This window comes from Rhamphochromis longiceps, linkage group LG7 (genome assembly GCF_057381845.1).
Source record: "Rhamphochromis longiceps isolate RC_006_pf linkage group LG7, R_longiceps_female_GT1.1, whole genome shotgun sequence".
NCBI classification, from domain to species: domain Eukaryota; kingdom Metazoa; phylum Chordata; class Actinopteri; order Cichliformes; family Cichlidae; genus Rhamphochromis; species Rhamphochromis longiceps.
This window is the reverse complement of record NC_140563.1, coordinates 7,672,482-7,692,370: the sequence shown is the minus strand read 5'-3', so window position 1 is coordinate 7,692,370 and position 19,889 is coordinate 7,672,482. Positions and strand designations below refer to the sequence as shown.

Sequence of the window (19,889 nt, the reverse complement as noted above, 5' to 3'; positions counted from 1 at the left end):
TGGACAAATGTCTTAAAGTTATCTTGCTGTTGGTGAATTAGATCTTTGTAAAACTCCCGTTGCTGTTCCAGCATAGCGTTCAGCGTGCTAACACTGACATAGCGTCATCCTCTGCCGGTAGCACCTTAACGGCCTTCAGGGGCGTATCGACCAGATCGTTTTGCCCCCCCACCCATGAAGATCGCTTCGTGTACAATGGAGTTCACAAAAACGTATATGTGAATCAAATTATACGTGATACGGTGCGATAGGGCTGAACAATTATGGAAAATAATCTAATTGCGATTTTTTGCCCCAATATTGCGATTGCGATGCGATATGCGATTATTTTTTAAGGTCTTTGTCTTCTGTATTATTAAACAAAGACAAGCAATACATCATATAGTATGGCCAATACTATATTACATTAATTTTAAACTGTTCTTTCCTGGAAGACAGACCTCTGTTATGATGACATGAGGTGATGCATGAATTGATGACTGACATTTTTATTTAACTTCTTCAATCACAACAGTATATTTGAACATACACAATAGTTTATTTTTAGCTTACAAACATCTGAGCATAAAGTGCTGACAAGGAACCCTGGTGTAAACATTAAAATGAAAGTCAGTACAATGTGCAGATTGCAGAAATATACATAAACAAAATCAGTGGCTTTACCACACTCAGTTTTTCGACATCTGTGAACTACTAGACAGTCATTCAATTAAAAAATAATATTAAATAAATAAAACTAATAAATAAAAAATACACACATCTTACTGATCTCTGCAGTCAGTAACATTACACATAAAGTGCAAACATAATAGCAATTGTATAAACACACACACAAACACGCCTTTAAAATTTAAAGGCGTGAAATTGGACGGTCTAGTTCTGATTAGCGTCACCGCTGTCTCGGTGGAGTTTAATAAACTCGGCCGTCTGCTTCTTGCTATCTAAAATATAACCAGACACTGGTGTAAATTCTCGACTGTCTCATACTTCTGTTTAATAAGTTTTCTGTTTGACGTTTAGTCAGCTGTGTGAAAACCAAGGAGGAACCCACCCGGGGGATTAATAAAGTTTTATTTTATCTAATCTAATAACTTTAATCTCAGCCAAACCGATTTACTCACGAACAAACAAAACACTGAAAAAAGCCCAACAATAACATTTTTAGGTTGTCTAAGTGACTTATATATTACGTTTAACCCGAGCAGCGAAACTCCGCGGTGATCTGAAAATGATGTGCCGGGAGTTGTGCCGTTCTCGGCCGCATCAGTAATCCTCGAGCTCCCGGCTAGCTGTCGAGCTGGTGGGTAGCCTCTGAAAACGTCGAAGCACTTTTGCAAATATGGGATATCTTGATAAACCGAGCAGATATTTGATGTTTACACAACTACTTTCTCGCCTGAAAATATGTTAAAAGTTTATTTTGTGACCCAGAAAGATTAGTATGAGTAATTTTAAAACTTAGTAGCGGCCGCCATTGCTGGAAACTGGAGTTTGGCTGGGCCGCGCTATGAATTCTGGGATATGGTAGTAATTTGGACAGCCTTCGGCACGTCGCTGTGACGTAATTGGTCTACAAATGCGGCCTCAGGAGGATGCAGCCCATGAATTTGGACATGTCCAGAGTATAATCGCAGCCTTTGCGGTTAGAAAATTGCACTTGATCATGTCGCGATATTATCGCAAATGCGATATATCGTTCAGCCCTACGGTGCGACGTTCTTTCCACACTCGCTGCAGTGAACTCGACGTGTCATGCAAACTATGTCTTATGGAGTGAAATGATTTTCAGTTCAAGTTATCATTAATATGTTAGGAGATCAGAGGAGCAGCACAACACTGCAAGTCTACAGCCATCTGTAAAACATGGCAGAGGCTCTGTCATGGTTTGGGGCACATTTCACCCAATGGTGTTAGGGGAGGGGGTCTTATCAAAATGGATGATTTATGAACACAGAAAAAGATATCAATCCACTATCAGGAAAGCATCTGACTGACAACGGCTTCATTTTTGGTGCAACAATGATCCCAAGCCCACAACCAATGCCGTTTAAGCCTGCCTGGAAACAAAAACACACAAGTGGAGCACTATCAGTCATGGATTGGCCTCCCCAAAGCTCGGATGTCAGCATTATGAAGACTACTTAAAGGAATTACAAGAAAACTGCCCAAGAGAGTTCAGGCTGCGTTGAAGAATAAAGGTAGTCATACTAAATGTGGAATATCAAGCGTGTTAGAACTGTTTGAGCTCTGGGGTTTTGGGGGAGTTTTGTTTTGCCTTATATACTGTATATCCATTGCACATGTTTCAATAAATCACTACACCTATTCCCTATTTACCTAGCAAAATATAAAGAAATGAGGCCAATTCAAGATTTTGCACAGTTCTGCAAAATAACTAATTAATTAATCTCTTTTTTCTATTGTATCCAATTTTACTGTTACCTCTTACCACATTACTAATATCATCCCTATTTGAATTTTGGACTGATTTTCTTCGCTCTGTGTCAAAACACTACTTCTTAATAAAAGCTGGAATGGATGCAGCAGCTCTCTAACAGATACATGTTTAATGTGTGACAGATGGAATTGAAAAGCATCCAAAATAAATGAAAACACACCATTACTTTGATACTACAAGTCCTTATTTTCCACTCAACCAGTGATTTTGCCACAGGCTGTTAGTGCAGTAGATGTCAGCTTAACCAACTATGGATACCAGAGATAAAACAGACTTCCATGAACATATGGATACGGTAATTGTATCCATGGGGTAGCAGCTGTGCAAATATAGAGAGAAAAAGATTCACCAATGAGAAATTAGATGAAATTGAACTAGCTCGGGCTTGCAACTTTGGATCACTGGTCACAATCACTTCAAGAGGGCAAGAAAACAACTATAAATATGTACTTGTATGTGTGCTTTAACAAAAATCACTGCTTTCTCAGTGAATGGGCCCTAAGAACACCCCTCTGTTCAGTATGATTTATTCACACTTGAAATAGCCAAGAAGCCTGAATTTCACCAGACCACAATGACAAAGCCTATGCTGACAGTAATCCAGATCACATTGGCTCAGTCACATATATATAAAGGTTTCTCAGTGGAGTTCTTGAGTTGTGTTCACTACTTCCTCTTACAGGTGGACATTACATATTACCCCACTAATGTACACATATGTTAAACCTCCTCATCCATGTACAAAAGAAGGGGGTGGGGGAATAATGACATTACTGACACAACACTGTGATCAATAGAGAGTAAGTCAAAATTATTGATGGTCTGTGTATCTGATTCAATTATAATAAAAAGACATTCTGTGGTTGTTGTCATTGATTTTCCTGAACAGATGATGTCAGAGTGTAAGACTAGATTTCACTGTTCAGCCAAACCCACATCTGTGACAGAATAAGGGACCCACTTCCATTTTAGACATTTCCCTCATCACTCCTCTCCTCTGTTTTCCCCAAAACACACTTTCCTTACCAACCCTGTCGCTCTGCAGTCAAACTGACAGTCAGTCTGAGCACAAGTCGTGCCCCAGACTAAAGGAAAGGACAAAACGGATAAATCAAAGTGAAATGGCATTTCAGTTTAATTGCATACACAGACATTTATATGCATCAGCATTTACGCCAGCTGGACAATGAAGGCAAGCAATGCTGAGTTAAATTACATTTTCCATTGCTTCATTACTTAACACCCGTGCGCGGAGATTTTTACCCCGAACTCACTCAACGGGACTGCAGCAGAGACAGGAGAAGCTGCCCAAGTCTTTAGACTCCACTCCTTTAAACTCCACTCCTAATTCTAAACGGTTACACACGAAAACACGTGTCCTCCATCTGTTTTGGTCCCCATCCCCTTCTTTCCACTCTCCTAACTCTGCTCAATGTAAAAAGGCCCTTTTGGCATGAAAGTGCTCCACATATTTGCTCCAGTGAAGTCGATTATTATTCCAAATTCTGACAGATGACAAACATACTGCACTCACTCGCCCAACCAGCCTCAGCATTATGGCATGAATATTTTCACACTGGTAGATATTGATCCCTTGTGGCTAACTCTACCTCTTACGTAACTCACTGTCATATTGGTCCAGGAATATTTGAAAAAGGCAGTCGGCCACTGAACTACTGCAGCTAGGGACTCACTCACTTTTGTCCAGGTGCACTCAGTCCCCCTTGTGTCTTCAAGGACAACTAAATCACCAACCTTCTTCTAGATAACAATGGAATGACTGGATCTTCCTGAGCCACCAGCCTGACTCCAAATTCCATCTGTAGGAGAATAGAGAAATGATTGTTCCTTTACCACTCCAAAACAAACACAGTAGGTAACTTGCATTCTCTGCAAGATTATGTCTGCAGATGGTCAGTGATCACCAATGGTCACTCTATTTAATTATTCTCAACAAAGCCAGCAGGTTTACTTTTTCCCTACTCTTATTTTTTTCTTTCGTCTGCCCTGTCAGCCTCTTTCTGTCTTCTTTTAAACACCACTCCCTCATATCTCTGCTTGCCTTTGGCTCTCAAACAACATCAGAGTTTTACACACCCGGTCAAGGTCAACCAACACCCACCATTCACTGATAACCTTCGCAGCTGTTGCTGCAAATGTGCTGACTGTTTAACCTCAGCTATCGCTGAAAAACAAATACATATACACATTGTTTATATATATATATGCTTATGCATAGAAATCGACATGTCAAATAATTTGTGTTTATCTGGGACAGACAGAGAAACAAAATAGTGATAGTGATGGACAAATGAGGGCGTCACAGCCTCAATCTCTAAAAATATACATCGCACGACTCCTGGTTTTTAACAGGTCGTAGGAGGTCCAAGGAAGAACATGAAAAATGATTGTTTTTTTACCTAACTGAGATGTCGTTATAAAAGCAGCTTATAATGGGGACCATGAATGGAAAACCTGACTGAATTAGAAATGGCACATGTCCAGGGCTTCTGACGTGTGAATCAGTGGAGCTTGAATCTGAAAATGGAGTTCAGCAAGTTCAAACACAGATGAAGATGGATTGGGCCTATTACAAACATACCAGCAAGTCTTTTCTGTGATAATGCAAACTCAGACAAGTATGATGCACTGGTATGTATCTTTCAACAGCTACAACATTTTCCTTGAGAATATGAAATCACCAAATCTAGGGGTCTGGTGCCAAAAAGTCCACAGTCTGTATTTAAAAGTGAGCACTTGATTCATTTGAAACCTAAACCCTAATGATGTCATGAGGAACAGGTCAAAGAAGATCACCTCTTTTTTGAGTGACACTGGTTGGCAGGGGAGAAATTAATAGGATATATGAATGTTTGATTGCACTGATCAGAGCTGAACCTGAATATTCAATTATTTTGATATTGTTCTTTTCAAATGCTTAAATGCTTAACTCAGACTCTCAACATCTTTCCTGCTCAGAGTAGTAATCTGATTCCCATGTCCAATCTCCCATACATATGCGTGTATTTATTTGGTGTCCACAGCAATCTTCTCTATTCATCATTCAGAAAAAGTAATGTTCTGAAAAAAAAAGGAAAGGTGAAGTGTGGGAAAGAATGAAAAATTTAAATGCCCTTTGCTAAATGTTGCGAAAAACCCAAGAGACACAAGTAAGGGATCAGGATCTGGATAACTTCCCTTCCAGATGAACACAGGGGCCAAATTTATAACTAGTCTGCCACATACTAACAAATACGGTTACAAAATTGGCAGTCTGGTGGTTTACGTGAATAGTGTGGCCTGAGATGGAGTCAAAATCCCAGCCTTAAGTATTTTTATAGGCCATTCCTCTTTCACTTCACCTCATTGTTATTAACTTAGCAACACTGTCACTAAATTTAGCAACAGCTGACACCCGGTTAACGGCATTCCAGCAGGAAAAAAGGGCTCCTGACTACAAATATGGTGACTTTTCAGTATATTTTGTCACCAATCAGAACTACCAAATACCTTTAACTAAATGGTGTTTGACACAATGCTGCCTTGAGCAAAGCAGATGATATGTGACATTAAATATAACACGTGAAGGTGTGTGAACCACAGTTTGTTTTGCTAATTTCTTGGAAAATGCACCACCATGCTAATGTGAAAACAGCAAGTCAGACAAGATAATCCAAGATTTTCTAACATCTGTTCTCAGCTTTTGCAACAGTTTATAAAAGGGGCCCATTAAATCTTTTCTGCTTTTGTGTGCATGCATCTGTGTGCACATGTTTCCATTAAGTGGGATATTAAACACAAACTGATTAGAAAATGCATCCTGAGAGTATACAAGCATAAAGCTTATTGCAAAATTACATAAATATCTCCCGCTATTAAAGCTCATTCATCAGCTTAGGATGTTTACTTCACATTATTTATCAGTATCACCAAATCACTCCACAGTTTGTGCTCATATAATGCGGTAACCAGCCGAAGCAGAACACAATTTATGGGTTTAAATGAACAAAAGAGATGTTAAAGTTCTTGATGATGGCCATGATGGCTGATGCATGCACAGACAAAAGTAATTAGATCAAGAAAAAAAAAAGTCACAACTCTTGATGTATGACATTGTGAAATTCCAGCATAATCCTAACTGCACTTTCTTCTGTTGATTGTGGCGCTGCAAGCTTGACCTTTTTTCACTGGAATTTAATTTTCCAATGTTATTCTGGCACATTTGTCACTCTCTTTTCTTTTTCCAAATATATGAATCACAGCCTGTCTGTCTATAACATAACAGCTTAGAAGTGAAGCTACTGAGGAAATAACAAACAACAACTTGGCGGTGATGAGGTAATAACGAGGTCTTCACAGTTAACTGCTGGATCCTCATGAGTTTTAAGTCTTTTCTTTCACACTGTGTTAAGATGAAGTGCAGTTTAAGAATGAAAATGGGTACATTTTGTGTGTGAATCTTGCTTTTCTGTCAGAGCTGAGGCGGGAATGAAAGCAGAACACAACAAGAGCCAGCTAAAATACCCTCAGATAAGATTTTGTGTGTCCCCGGTCACTTGGTTAAAATTGATCCAAGCAAGTCTATGGCACGGAAGAAAACACCATGTGTGCCGAATGTCTACCCCCTTGTGGACGCAAGACATATTACTCAGTCTTTTTTTTTCTTCGAGTTTCATGCAGGACAATCTAACATAAGAATAAATATATTAAAACCCCACACAAATAAAAACTGGCAGACTGGGTGCAGTTGGATTAGCACAGCTGTTATTGTGGAGGTATGTGAATCCTCAAGTGCTCACTGTCCTTGTGAATACAACTGTCAGGTTAATCTCCATTAACTGGAGACAAACATGTGGTTTTACTATTTATGCCAAGCAACGTCAAAAACCTGTAGAGGCTGCCAACTCTGAGCCCTACAGGCTTTTAATGAACGCAAAGCAGTGTGCAATTAACCTGCAAGCTGATGAAAAATCACACTATTGTCTCATCTGTTCCAGCTTTACACTAATAAACCAAAATATAGCAATGGCCCACATCCTCTTTACACACACTGCATTGCTCATTCAGCTCTCACTTCCTCTTCCCATCTGTCTAGTGAGAGTGAGGTTGGCACTCAAAGCACCCGGGAAAAGGATACAGGAAAGGAGATTTTTCTGAAACTGATCCTGAACTCTGATAGGTCTTTCCGCACAGACGGTGAATGACTCGGTTTCTTGGAGGCACGACTGCAGAGAGACATAGGCAGTTTACATCCCAGCAGTTGCAGAACTGTTTTGGGTGCCTTCTGGCAGCATGGCTAATCTCTGGCACTGATCTCAGAACTATTGCTCAGACAGTCATTCGATATGGCACAGTCTTGGCTTTGTGCTGTCGATTAATCAAAGAATTTTCTTGGCATATAACAACAGCTGGGACAAAGAGCAGTTTGAGTATTCAACAGAAGTAGCTGTGCATAAAGATAATTCAAAATAGACACCACATTGCAAACAGCCATCTTGTGCTTCAGCATCTTGCTTTAATCAGACACAGACAGATTCCATTCACTGGCAATTAAAACCCTCTCTCAAGACGGATACAAATAGTGCCATTCATCACAAACTGGGCAAACTCTTTTTGTATTTCACTTCCTAAGTCTGTCTAAAGCAATTTTTTGTCAATGATTATCTTCCCCGTATGCAACAAGCCAATGTACAACAGTCAAAAAATGCACAAGCACACAGAAAATATGATCTTGCGTGGGATAAAAGATCATTTTAACGATAATTAATATCAACTTGAGCCACATAAAAACGAGATTCCAAGTACAATACAACTGTATTCACAAACTACAGGTTTGTTCAGAACCTTTGAGGGAAATTAACACTGATAGTGAAATCAGCATTTGTGTGAGTAATTCAGGCTGTGTAATAAAATGGATACATGTCATCCAGCGCCAGTGTTGTGAAGGGGTTTTAATACACTCGAGGGAAACTGGCCCCAATCTGAGGTTACAGCAACTCCAAATCCACTGATAACAACAAGAATAATTACCATCACTATCCACAGTTTACAGCACAGAGAGAGTGGCAGGGCATTTGCCATCTGCCTTGAAACCAACGTGACTCCCCAGCTGTATTATGGATATTATTGTTGGCTGTGGGAAAGGTACTTCTTCTCAGCAGGGATAAATGGCATCCACATGACATTTATGAGGAGCATTTGTGTTGATAATTTCATAACAGCTCGTGCAGGTGGAGCCCTTTTCTCCTCAAAGGCTTTATGTCACCCACCAAATGATGAAGCCACTGCTTCAGATCATGCACAGCATTCTCCCATCAAATACACACAAAGAAAGCCACTAGCTGTCAATCATTTTAACTGACCCAGTCTCTCATATCCCACAAAAAGAATCATCAGTGATTGCCAGGCAGCAGGTCTATAAAGCCTAGTGTTTAAACCGTCTAGACAGACTGGGGGACTGGCAGCCCTGGGCATCTGAGCAGTACGCTGCACCCTTGTTTAACCACAACGATTGCTCCACTGTCATTTAACACCATAAATCAACTTCTTGCATATAAACAGCCTATAAGTGTTTTATACTTTTAAAAGCTCAGTGAAGGAATTTCCTTTTGATTAAACACATTAGCAGACTTGATTATGACACTAAACACGGCAGTATAATAAATCACAGTAAAACTACCATATAGATTCTTAGGTTCCAAAACAATGTGCACCGCACGTGTCTGGGTTGATTTTGCAGCTCGGTGGGGAAAAGTGAGACAAAGCACAATTGTCTTTGAGACTGAACTGAAACACTGTTTGAAATGCATGCACAGTAAGCAACACCGCACTGAGGTGTGCAAGTCTAACATTTCACACAGTTATCAGGGCAAATAAGAATAGCTGGGACCCTGGGCAAAGTTTTCTTCTTGCCAAAAAACAAATATTATTTCCCCTCTTTAACTGGCCAAAGACTGACAGAGACATACTGTACTAGGCCTCTCCTCAGTGTTTCCAGCTGAAACCTCACATAGCCCTCAATTTAACATGGCTTGCAGTGATGGCTGGAAAAAATTAAACCGCTGCTCACATTATCATATTAATTACCACAGCGTATTTTCGCTCACCGGGAGGTGAGAGAATGACAGAATGAAGAATCACAAAAATGAAAGTGCTGTCTAACCAGAGGAATTTGTTTACACGGAAGTCAAGGGGCAAAAAAAGAAAAGTAGAGAAACATTCGTAAACAGTAAGAGAAGACTTGCAGAAGAGGCTTTTTTTTTAAAAAGAAGCTAATTGCAACATCAGGCTCAGATCTCACACTGAGGCAATTAGCACACTGAGCTATGTTGGTGCTTTTCAAGATCCCCAGACTTCCTCGAACTAAATACAAGTCTGTGACTGTATATTTAGGAATCTGCAAATGTAGATTAAAAAAACACTGAGAGTGGGAATAACTTATGCACAGCTTTGACAAGACCACCAAACAGTCGGGCTGCTGCGATGTGAACTGATAGTGTCTAGCCCTTGTACGAGCCCCGCAATATCATTGGAAGGAAGTGGACCTGTTATTGTTATGACCTCAAAGGCTTTGGGTGGTCCACACACGCACAAAGAGACAACCAGAGAAAGACAACAGACAGCAGGCACACGCAAACACAGCTATGGGGAAATATTTTGATACAAGCTCTCCAAACACCTGCCATTTCTGTGCACCGTTCCACTGACCTACAAGGGCATGCAGCGCATTCACCACAGATGGTATTTAATCTCTGGAAGGATATTTTTCTGTGTAACTAATGCAAACTGTTTCCAATAACACATCTGCACAGACAAGCTCATCCAGTGATGAATCATAATATTCCAAACAGTATTTGAACTTAACAATATATCTATAAACAAATGCACACACGCGCACATGGAAAGAGATATGCATCAGTCACAGCGTAATATAGTTTCCACAGTCTGTCAGTGAATGAGAGCCGATACTGGCAGAGGTTCATCGTGGCTAAAGTACAACGCAGACCTGTCCAAACAACATGTTCAGCCTCGCCCAAAATAAGCAGGAGAGAGCTAATCTCCACACAAAAGACACGATGCTGAACGCATTAGCACGACAAATCCGAGAAAATACCAAGGTGTTATGCCAAGCAGGGCTTTACTCATCCATTGGTTAGTTATTTTCTTTTCGCACAGTGGATCTAAAATTAGGTCCACTAACAGCCTAACGTAAGGTAACGTGTGCGCGGTGTGCTTTTCTTCTGATGAACACTTGAACCTGTTTGGATTTAGGGGTCACATCAATCTGTTTAAATACATTTCATCAGCACCCAGCAGAGTGAAACATTACTGTATCCTCTTACAGGAAAGAAGCCTGAGCCCTGGCAGGGCGCAGGTCAGATAGCCACCTTCAGACAGACTCAAAAAGATATGCTCATGCTGGCTTTAACAAACCTTTGCAACAGCTCTGTCATGCTCACCTAACACACAAAAATTACACGTACACTCAGAAAAATAGAGACAATCAGTAAGTGGATGTCAAGTGTTCCATTTGTAATATGGTGTTTAAATCATGATTTTGATCCACTGAAAAAGAGGTGAAACTCACCTCCAAAGTCCCTTCAGCCTTTAAAAGGTCCATCTCCTGGCTGATAATGCTGTCACAAACATGCTTAGCAATGTGCACAGCTTTAACCAAACCTCATCACACAGAATCAAAGTAAAAATTTACTGGACAAAAGTTGTAACATCAGAGGCTTTGTGAGCGGTTGTGAACAGGTGAGGTAGAGTAAATGGGTCAGGGTGTGCATTAGCAAAAAGCAAAGACACAAGTCAAAAAAGTGAAACGTTACTTTCTTATTGTTTCACATGAGTAGTGTTTTAGTGCCATATTGTGGGGTTTTCTGAATGCAGCTGAACTACATCCTGCACCCAACCTGCAGCTTTTTATGATTCACTATGTTTTATAGAGTAATGCCCTAAATTAGATGCAATTCTGTTGGCTCGGGGCTACAACGGTACTGCAAAAAGCTTGGAACACACACACATGATGAACACAGCAAAATAAATTACATTTAAAAAAATTGTGTATTTATTAAAACACCTTCAGACTGCTCCTATTTATCACCATTCCCTTTAATTTTTAAGAGAGGAATAAAGTCTTCTTTTTTTATTGAAGGTATGGTTGAGTTATTCAAATAAGCATCTGTGGGGGTTTTCTTGTCTTAAAAAGCTGCCCTGTTGACTGGTAGGGAAAGTACAATACATAATGGAAGGTATTTTCTGTGTTTTTGCATCACTGTTAAAAAGATTTCTGCACTGAATTACAGACATTAAGCAATTCCTTAATTCGCTTCAGGGAAGAACAGAGACCACACATCTTTTTTTCTAAATCTTGATAACTTGTGAGGAAAATATTTTCTCAAGATGCTTTATACTGAGCTGGGGGCTGTTGTTAATAATGTGTTCTATAAGCTGGATTCACAGGCCATTGCATGACCAGGAATGCTCTGCTCCAGTGGTTCCACATTTTACCACTCTCTGCTCCACAGAGTGCTCTGGAGAGCTGGAGAACAGTTGCACCGACACTGTGTGAAGCTTCCTGCTGACAAAACCGAATAATTTTCCAGTGACACTGGAAAAGTAGACTTGCATTCAAGACAAGAGCGCAACCAAAAAATGCAGAACACAGTATTTTTCAGCATGTACTTACTCTTCTAATACCCCTCAACTCAAAGAACTTATATATAGCACAACTGTAGCTTAAATCTGGACTTTTAACTACTGAACCTTAAGATATACAATGTTTGAACTCACTGACACTTCAGGGAAAGTGCTGATAATAGTCTTAACACCTTCCCATTGTAGATTTATGTTGCATTTTGAAGCAGCTGGAACGTTCTGGGTCGTGTTATGCAAAACGAAGCTTTAAAAATAAGCCTATTCCATGCAGTTGTCAACACTGTGTTGCTAGCACTGACAGTTCTTACAGTACATCCAGCAGTTTTGATCAGGCATTTTTAGCCTGACAATGAAGGAATCCAGTGGGGTTACTGTTAATACAAGTCAAAGACCGCCACAATCTTCCACAAAGTAGAAAAAACATTTGCAAAATTTGTCACCCTTTAATATTATGCTATGTGAATGCTTTTTTCCTGCATTTATAAAATAAATCTACTACACTGAAAATTGTGACCTTGTATTTCTGGTAAAAGGCCTAAAAGTTTTGCAATTAAATGTTTACCTTTACAGAAGGATGTTAATGTGTTTGTTTGTTTGTTTGTTTTTTACCACGGATGGTCATGAAAGACAGACAAATTGAATACATTATACAATACTTACATTAATTGAATCTGTATGTTATACTGTGTAACATTAGAAGGTCACATACATGGCATTTGGCACTAAAGATACATACAATCACATACAGTTGGTATACATGCATTACAAAACAATAATTGGCTATTAATTCATCCATCCATTCACTTCCGCTTATCCTTTTCAGGGTTGCTGGAGCCTATCCCAGCTGCCATAGGGCGAGAGGCGGGGTACACCCTGGACAGGTCGCCAGTCTGCCGCAGGGCTAACACACAGAGACAGACAACATTCATGCTCACATTCACACCTATGGCCAATTTAGACTGATCAATTAACCTGTCCTCACTAACTGCATGTCTTTGGACTGTGGGAGGAAGCCGGAGTACCCGGGTAGAATCCACGCAAACACGGGGAGAACATGCAAACTCCACACAGAAAGGCCCCGGCCTGATGGGGAATTAAACTCATTTTTGCTGTGTAGTAACAGCGCTAACCACCGTTCCACCGTGCAGCAGCAAAAGTAATTTCTCACTTAACTGTTTGAGTTCCTGTTGGAGATGTACCTCTTTGAGCTCTCTGTTGCTTGGTCCCACCCTCCTGTGAGAGACCAGAGGAACAGTGTGTTACATACACAGAGTTATGTAAAATAAGATTCAGATCAGAACCAAAAAAGTCTGATATATCACAAAGAACATGCAGAAGAGCTAAGGCACACATCGATCTTGATGAAAGACAAATACGCACAACAGGATGTTGCCAACAAAATCAGGAAAAATAAATGCTTAGTGCACAGAAGTCAGACTCCTTTTAGTACATGTAAACTCTCCGAGCACATGTGGGCTGCATAAGAAAAGCCATTAAAAAAAGCAATTAAGAAACAAACAAACAAGCAAACACATAAAAAACACCTGCAAATTTCCCACTCTGTCTTTCAACATACAGAAGTAAAAGTAAATGTTTAAGACATTCACTTTTGATGAGCCAAACATTTACAGAACATATGCTGAAGAGGAATTAGTGCGTTTTCAACAATGTGTCTCACTTTTTCCACATTCAATCAGTCGACTGACATTACAAAGAAATACAGCAGTCATAAATCAAAGAAATGTGTTGGCATAGCCTGTTGGCATAGCCACCTTCCTTGAGTTTGCTAAGACGGGCCATGGTTAATGTCTTAGTCAGTAACACTGCTATAAAACAGACAATGATGATAAACCTCTGGCAAAGTTGAAGTTACCAATCTGAACAACCATTCTCATGTTGTGATCCATTCTTAATTTGCAACACAATGCCTTTCAATTCAAAATACAAGAAAAGATTTCAAAGCTATCCAGCAGCCCTAATTGGACACTTGGCAGGCCAGCTTTTGTCCGCGGGCCATATTTTTGACCTGCCAGCCTCATGCTTACTGGAGCCAAATAAAAGTGACTCTTCAGAGTCACAGCATTGTTTCCCAACTCTTTCAGAAAGCCAACAATGAAACAGTAGGATTGCTTCAGCTGTTGAAAAGGAAAAAAAAACAGCCCTGGCAAACTAAACAGTGCAAACAATACTAATCAATCAGAAGAATGACAACAGAACGACCCAACCCAAACACTGCAGTGGTAAAAACGGAATGTCAAACACTGGGATCACATATTTTTTGGTAAGACACAAAAGAGGTTCATGTGTGCTGCATGCACAGCAACAGCTAATGGAATATGATTTCTCCAGGTTCAACAGCAACATAAAAGCAAAAAAGATAGGAATGATTTTGGAATGGCGCATAAAGCAATGGTAACAATGATACTCAGTGAAAACACAGCGGCTTTACTGTTTATCCAGAGTCTGTGCCCACAGGAACATGTGTTTTTATAAACGTCTCCAATTACTGTTTTCATTTATTCACAAATTTACTTCAGGACAATAACATACCCAGCAGAGCAATAAAAATATGTATGACAATGGATGCCAGCATTTTACAGCTTGCTTTAAATAAAATAAATAAATATTCGGCAAAACTTAACTAAATAAAACACGAGTCTGAGATATAGAGGCCTGCCAGAACAGCACAGACAGTTGCTTGTGAGAACATGCTAGGTCCTTTAAAATCAGCTTAGGGTTGAGGAACATTGAAAGTATGTTTTCCTGGTAGCCTCCAGCACAAAGTGGAAATGCTGACAATGAGTCATTTTAGAGAACAGCTTGGCACGCGGTCCTATTTCCAGCTGAACTCAGCCCAGCTGGATAGTGACAATCTGTAATTTATATCTGGTGGTGTTTGAAAAAAGATGCAAAACAAGAACGAGAAAAAAAACACCCCAAAAACTTTTACTTTCAAAACTTGATTTTCAAAGCTTGTTGCCAGACTGGAACTATGATTACTGTACCCCACTTTCGAGAGGGACTTAAATTATATTAAGCACTGTTTTGTTAAAGTGCAACACGAGCATGACCTGCACTTTTTTTCAGAAATAAATACGACAAATTTTATGGTTGAAAAGTCAAGGATAAAGTTAGAAGTCTATATAATTTCCTCCTAAGCAATATCACGTGCTAGTTATGGAGATTGATCCTCTCTGTGGACTAGACACTAAGTAAAAACAACACTACCCAGTCGTGATTCTCTTTTTCATGACAGAAGTCACGGGTATATCCGTTACCCATCTCTCAAACACCATCATAAAGTTCGCGGATGACACCACAGTGGTTGGACTCATCTCAAGGGGGGATGAGTCGGACTACAGAGATGAGGTCAACAGACTGACTGAGTGGTGTTCAGTTAACAACCTCCAACTGAACACTACGAAAACTAAAGAACTTATCTTGGACTTCAGGAAGGGCAGAGCAGACCCGGCCCCACTTTACATTCACGGGAGCTGTGTGGAGAGGGTACACTCCATGAGGTTTCTGGGCGTGCAGATATCTGATGACCTCTCCTGGACTGCAAATACTACAGCGGTGGTTAAAAAGGCCCAGCAGCGTCTCCACTTTCTGAGAGTGCTCAAGAGGAACAACCTGGAGGAGAGGCTGCTGGTGACATTTTACAGAGCCACCATAGAGAGCATCCTAACGTACGGCATAACAACATGGTATGCAGGGTGCTCAGCTGCAGACAGGAAAGTACTGCAGAGGGTCATCAACACAGCCCAGAAGATCACTGGCTGCTCTCTGCCCAGCCTGGAGGTCACTGCAAACTCTCGGTACCTCAGCAGAGCTGGCAATATCATCAAGGACCACTCTCACCCCAGCAACCAACTGTTTGAACTATTACCGTCAGGCCGACGGTACAGGTCACATAAAACCAGGACAAACAGATTCAGGGATAGCTTCTTTCCCAGAGCTATCACCGTAGTAAATAAGCACAAAAACAATTGAACCTATTCCATACCGTCACTGTCATTATATTATGCTGCTATTCATACTGTCATTATATTAATGCTGCTATCCTGTATATATTGTACATACTATTGTTTGAGTACTTACGATTGTTTTTTTTGTACTTTTTATATTTTACATTTATATTTATTATTGAAACTTGCACCAAGGGAGTGGCACTCCAATTTCGTTGTACTCTGTACAATGACAATAAAGGCTATTCTATTCTAAAGGCTATTCTATTCTCAACCCTGTGGCGAAAGTTAGACTTGTAGAGCACAGCCGCATGTGGAAGTCATTGAGAGCAATTAGAATACAGTAGTTGAGACACTTATACAAACTGTGCAATATGTACACAGAAAAAAGCCACAGTGTGCATCTAGGTCTAATGTACAAGAGGTTTGTATGCAGGCTAGCAAACATGGGTTAGAGCACCATATGGTTCTCTGGGCTAATAGCCAGGGCTGATTAGCCTCAGAGACACGTGAGATACATAAAGCAGATCACTAACAGGTGATGAAGAGGAAACAACAAAGGCATGCTAAACAGAGTGTTTGTTGTTTTAGCAGTTTACTGACCTTACAAACAATACCAAAGAACAATGGCTGCTAATAGAATTTACTGGGAATAGTGTGTGACAGACAGAAATGACAAGACAACTGTACTGCCACAGTATAGTTTTGATATTACACTGAGGGAGGGGGGGAAGGATTATCCTGTTTTATGCACAAGAATTGAATCAAGGTGGGCTGACTGTGCTTAGTGTGTAATACTGGAAAGCTGTTAACTATAAGCCCACTTTTTTCTTCAAGGACCACGAAGTACACAGTGTACCTTTTCTAGGCCAAACACTGAGATGTATCAGTAACAGACAGAAATGACTGGCACAAACACTGGCTGCACATGAGGATGTAATCTGTTCTTATCAAATCATTGCAAACATGTCTCTCAGGTTACAATGAATCATAGAGGCAGAAAGACAGCGCTCTAGCGTTTTTGTTTCACGCTCTAGAAATCAGATATTGGCTTCAAACTTTGGTGATAGCGTTCACATGCTCATTTTAGCTGGCTAGATGGTTGCTAAGCATTGTTATCTGGGAATGGAGTCATTCTCTCAGCAGCTCCTTCAAGATCCCAGTCAAAAACGTAGGAGTTTCCCAGGATTAACTGTTTAACCTGCCAAAATACTAACTTTTTTTGTTGTTTACTATCACTCAGAGAAGAAATGACTACGAAAAGATAAAGTCAAATGCCCAGTTGGCTTAGGCAGGCTGAGGTCTCATCTTCCTTTTTCTCTCTAAAGTTACGGATTTCCTTCACCGCTGATGCCTCTGGCTTCCCACCATCATCACGAGAGCTAGCCAGAAAGATGAGCTAAATAAACTGTATCACACTGCAACCCCTTTTTCAGTGGAAAATTGTGTTTTCTTGTGTGTTCGAGAACACCCACAGCTGTTTTTGCCACTTCTTCTGTGCTTTTCCTGACATAGATCATTTAGGCAGATGTACACTCCACCTGGGAGTTTGGTTGGGAACAGCCAAACCTCTCGTGTTTATTATGGATATGAAGCACGTCCTGTCTTAAAGAATTATCAATGAATCGCTATTCTGAATTGACCCTGAGCTTCTTGCCATTAAATAGATCCTAACCAATGAATGATCCATTCTTCCCAGAAGCTAAACACAAATGCAGAAGAAAGTAGAGACCTGCAATGCCTTCAGAGAACACAGAAAATGCGTGCATAGAGATGTATGTACTTTGGCTGGAAGCGCCATAGAAAGCCTAACATCAAACATGTTATTCTAACAGTCATTTTACATTTGAAATATTTCCGAACAACATTTATGAAAATGTAGTGCAATCAACCAAAATTCTTAAGTTGAAAACACTTCAGATAACCGTTCGTAAATTATCCAAGGTAACTAAGGCCACTGTGTATGCGTAGGTGTTAGTTCTCAAGGATTGGAAGTACTCATTCCAACTCTGAGAACTGCCAAGTGCACCAGTCTTGCCAAGATGTTGATGAAATGATCCAAGAAATTAAAGAAACAATTTGGTGTAAAGAATGTAAGCTGACATGGCCCTGCACCATGGTGCTTGGAGTAATTAGGAACAAATCACATTTTAGTGAGGGAACTAAATGTATTTGCTCACTTATACACATGGCAAGTGTAAAATTCACCTAATTTATGTCAGAAACGATGGTCAGCCATTGCACTGCACTAATTTTATAAAGTTATATTTTGCATTTGTGTGTTAAAATATGGATCCACTGTCCTTACATGTGGTAATGATGGTCAGTTATGCACCCTGGGATCACCAGATCCAAACTCACCCGTATGAGAACATGAGCAGATCTGAGTACCAAATTGGACAAACTTAATGTTGCTAACCTAAGTTGACACAAAACATCCCTTATTTTAAAAAATCCTCTGCAGCTGGTTGGTTTTTTCCATGTATGTTTTTTTTTTCTTTGTTCCGTTTCAGTTTTTACAGTAGATCTATACATACATGGTCCAAATTTCTGTCAGCAGTACTGAACAAGCCCATGGATGTGTCTTCGAAAATCTCCTAAATCTGCCCAGCATGTTCCTCTATTCCCCCTTCACAGTCTCAACCCCCTCATCATCTTCCTCATCATCTTCATCTGATTCCAGGGAACTCTAAGGCCATTTAAGCTCCTCGAGACTTATGAGCCCCTAACACAACAGCAGATGCTATAGCCCTGTGTGGGCCTAAAATGTGAAAGCATGCATAGCAGAAAGAGCAGAATTGATATATTGAACTAATACACACGCACGCACACACACACACACACACACACACGCGCAGCAACAGTTCTGTCAGAACTGAAACAATAATGACCGAGATCTGTCTAATCAAAATGCAATCACTCAGCACAAGCAGTGACTTCTGATTTTAAGCCCCGGAGTGGAGGTCCTAGTCAATAATGACCTAGATCAGATGTCTTATCATAAGATATAAATGTGAATACCTCTGTTGTACAGTAATATTAAATATAATCCAGAACTACTGTTTACACAGTAATTCAGTTCTACAATGATGTAATGTGGCTAAATTTATAAACAAAACATAGATCAATGAATAAGACGAACAAAGATAAAATGCTGCTTTTTAGAATCTAATAAACCATTACGATCACATGGACTGCTCTGAGTCTATATGAAGAATCCAGCAGACCCATTTTTTGATTTCGTTTTAGAATGACACCATTGTTTGCACTATAATCTGTTTGATATTACTGTCGGTTACTGCATTTTCCGCAAAACTGCAAAATGTCTAATAAAATACATAATGCATTTGCTTCCAAACCAACCAAACCAAACCTGCCAACTTCAAATAATAAACAATAAAATAGAAACAATCATCAGAAATTCTTAAGCCCACAGTTTTAGAAGCAAGTATGCAAAACAGCATATTGAATTTGGGTGCAGGACACAGTGAAAGAGTTTAGAAAAACAGTCACTGAGTCTCCGTTCAATTTACTTCGTTTATATTACATAATTACAGTTAGGTCCATAATTTGCTGAGCAATGACACAAAGTTTTCAAATTTTCCTCTGTACAAAAAAACAGATGTGTTTTGGGTGTTTCAATAATCAATAATAAAGAAGTGGTGGATGTGCAGATTTTCACCTTTGATTCAAGGGGTGTAGCAAATGTTTTCATTACAGAAATTATTTTACATAGTATCAAATTTTCAAGAGGCTCAAAATTAACTGGACAATGAACTGTCAGTTTCAAGGCATTTCAGGAG

The 19,889-nt window shown here is 39.9% G+C and overlaps 1 long non-coding RNA gene across 1 annotated transcript in view; it reads right to left on the bottom strand.

Annotated features, from left to right (window-relative positions):
- The window catches only part of LOC146664664 (uncharacterized), a 134,704-nt gene that overhangs the window by 104,530 nt on the left and 10,285 nt on the right, over positions 1-19,889 (bottom strand). Inside the window, exon 2 of the long non-coding RNA XR_014912367.1 lies at positions 13,292-13,351. This is a non-coding gene — a long non-coding RNA (uncharacterized LOC146664664). The remainder of the gene's footprint in view (positions 1-13,291; positions 13,352-19,889) is intronic.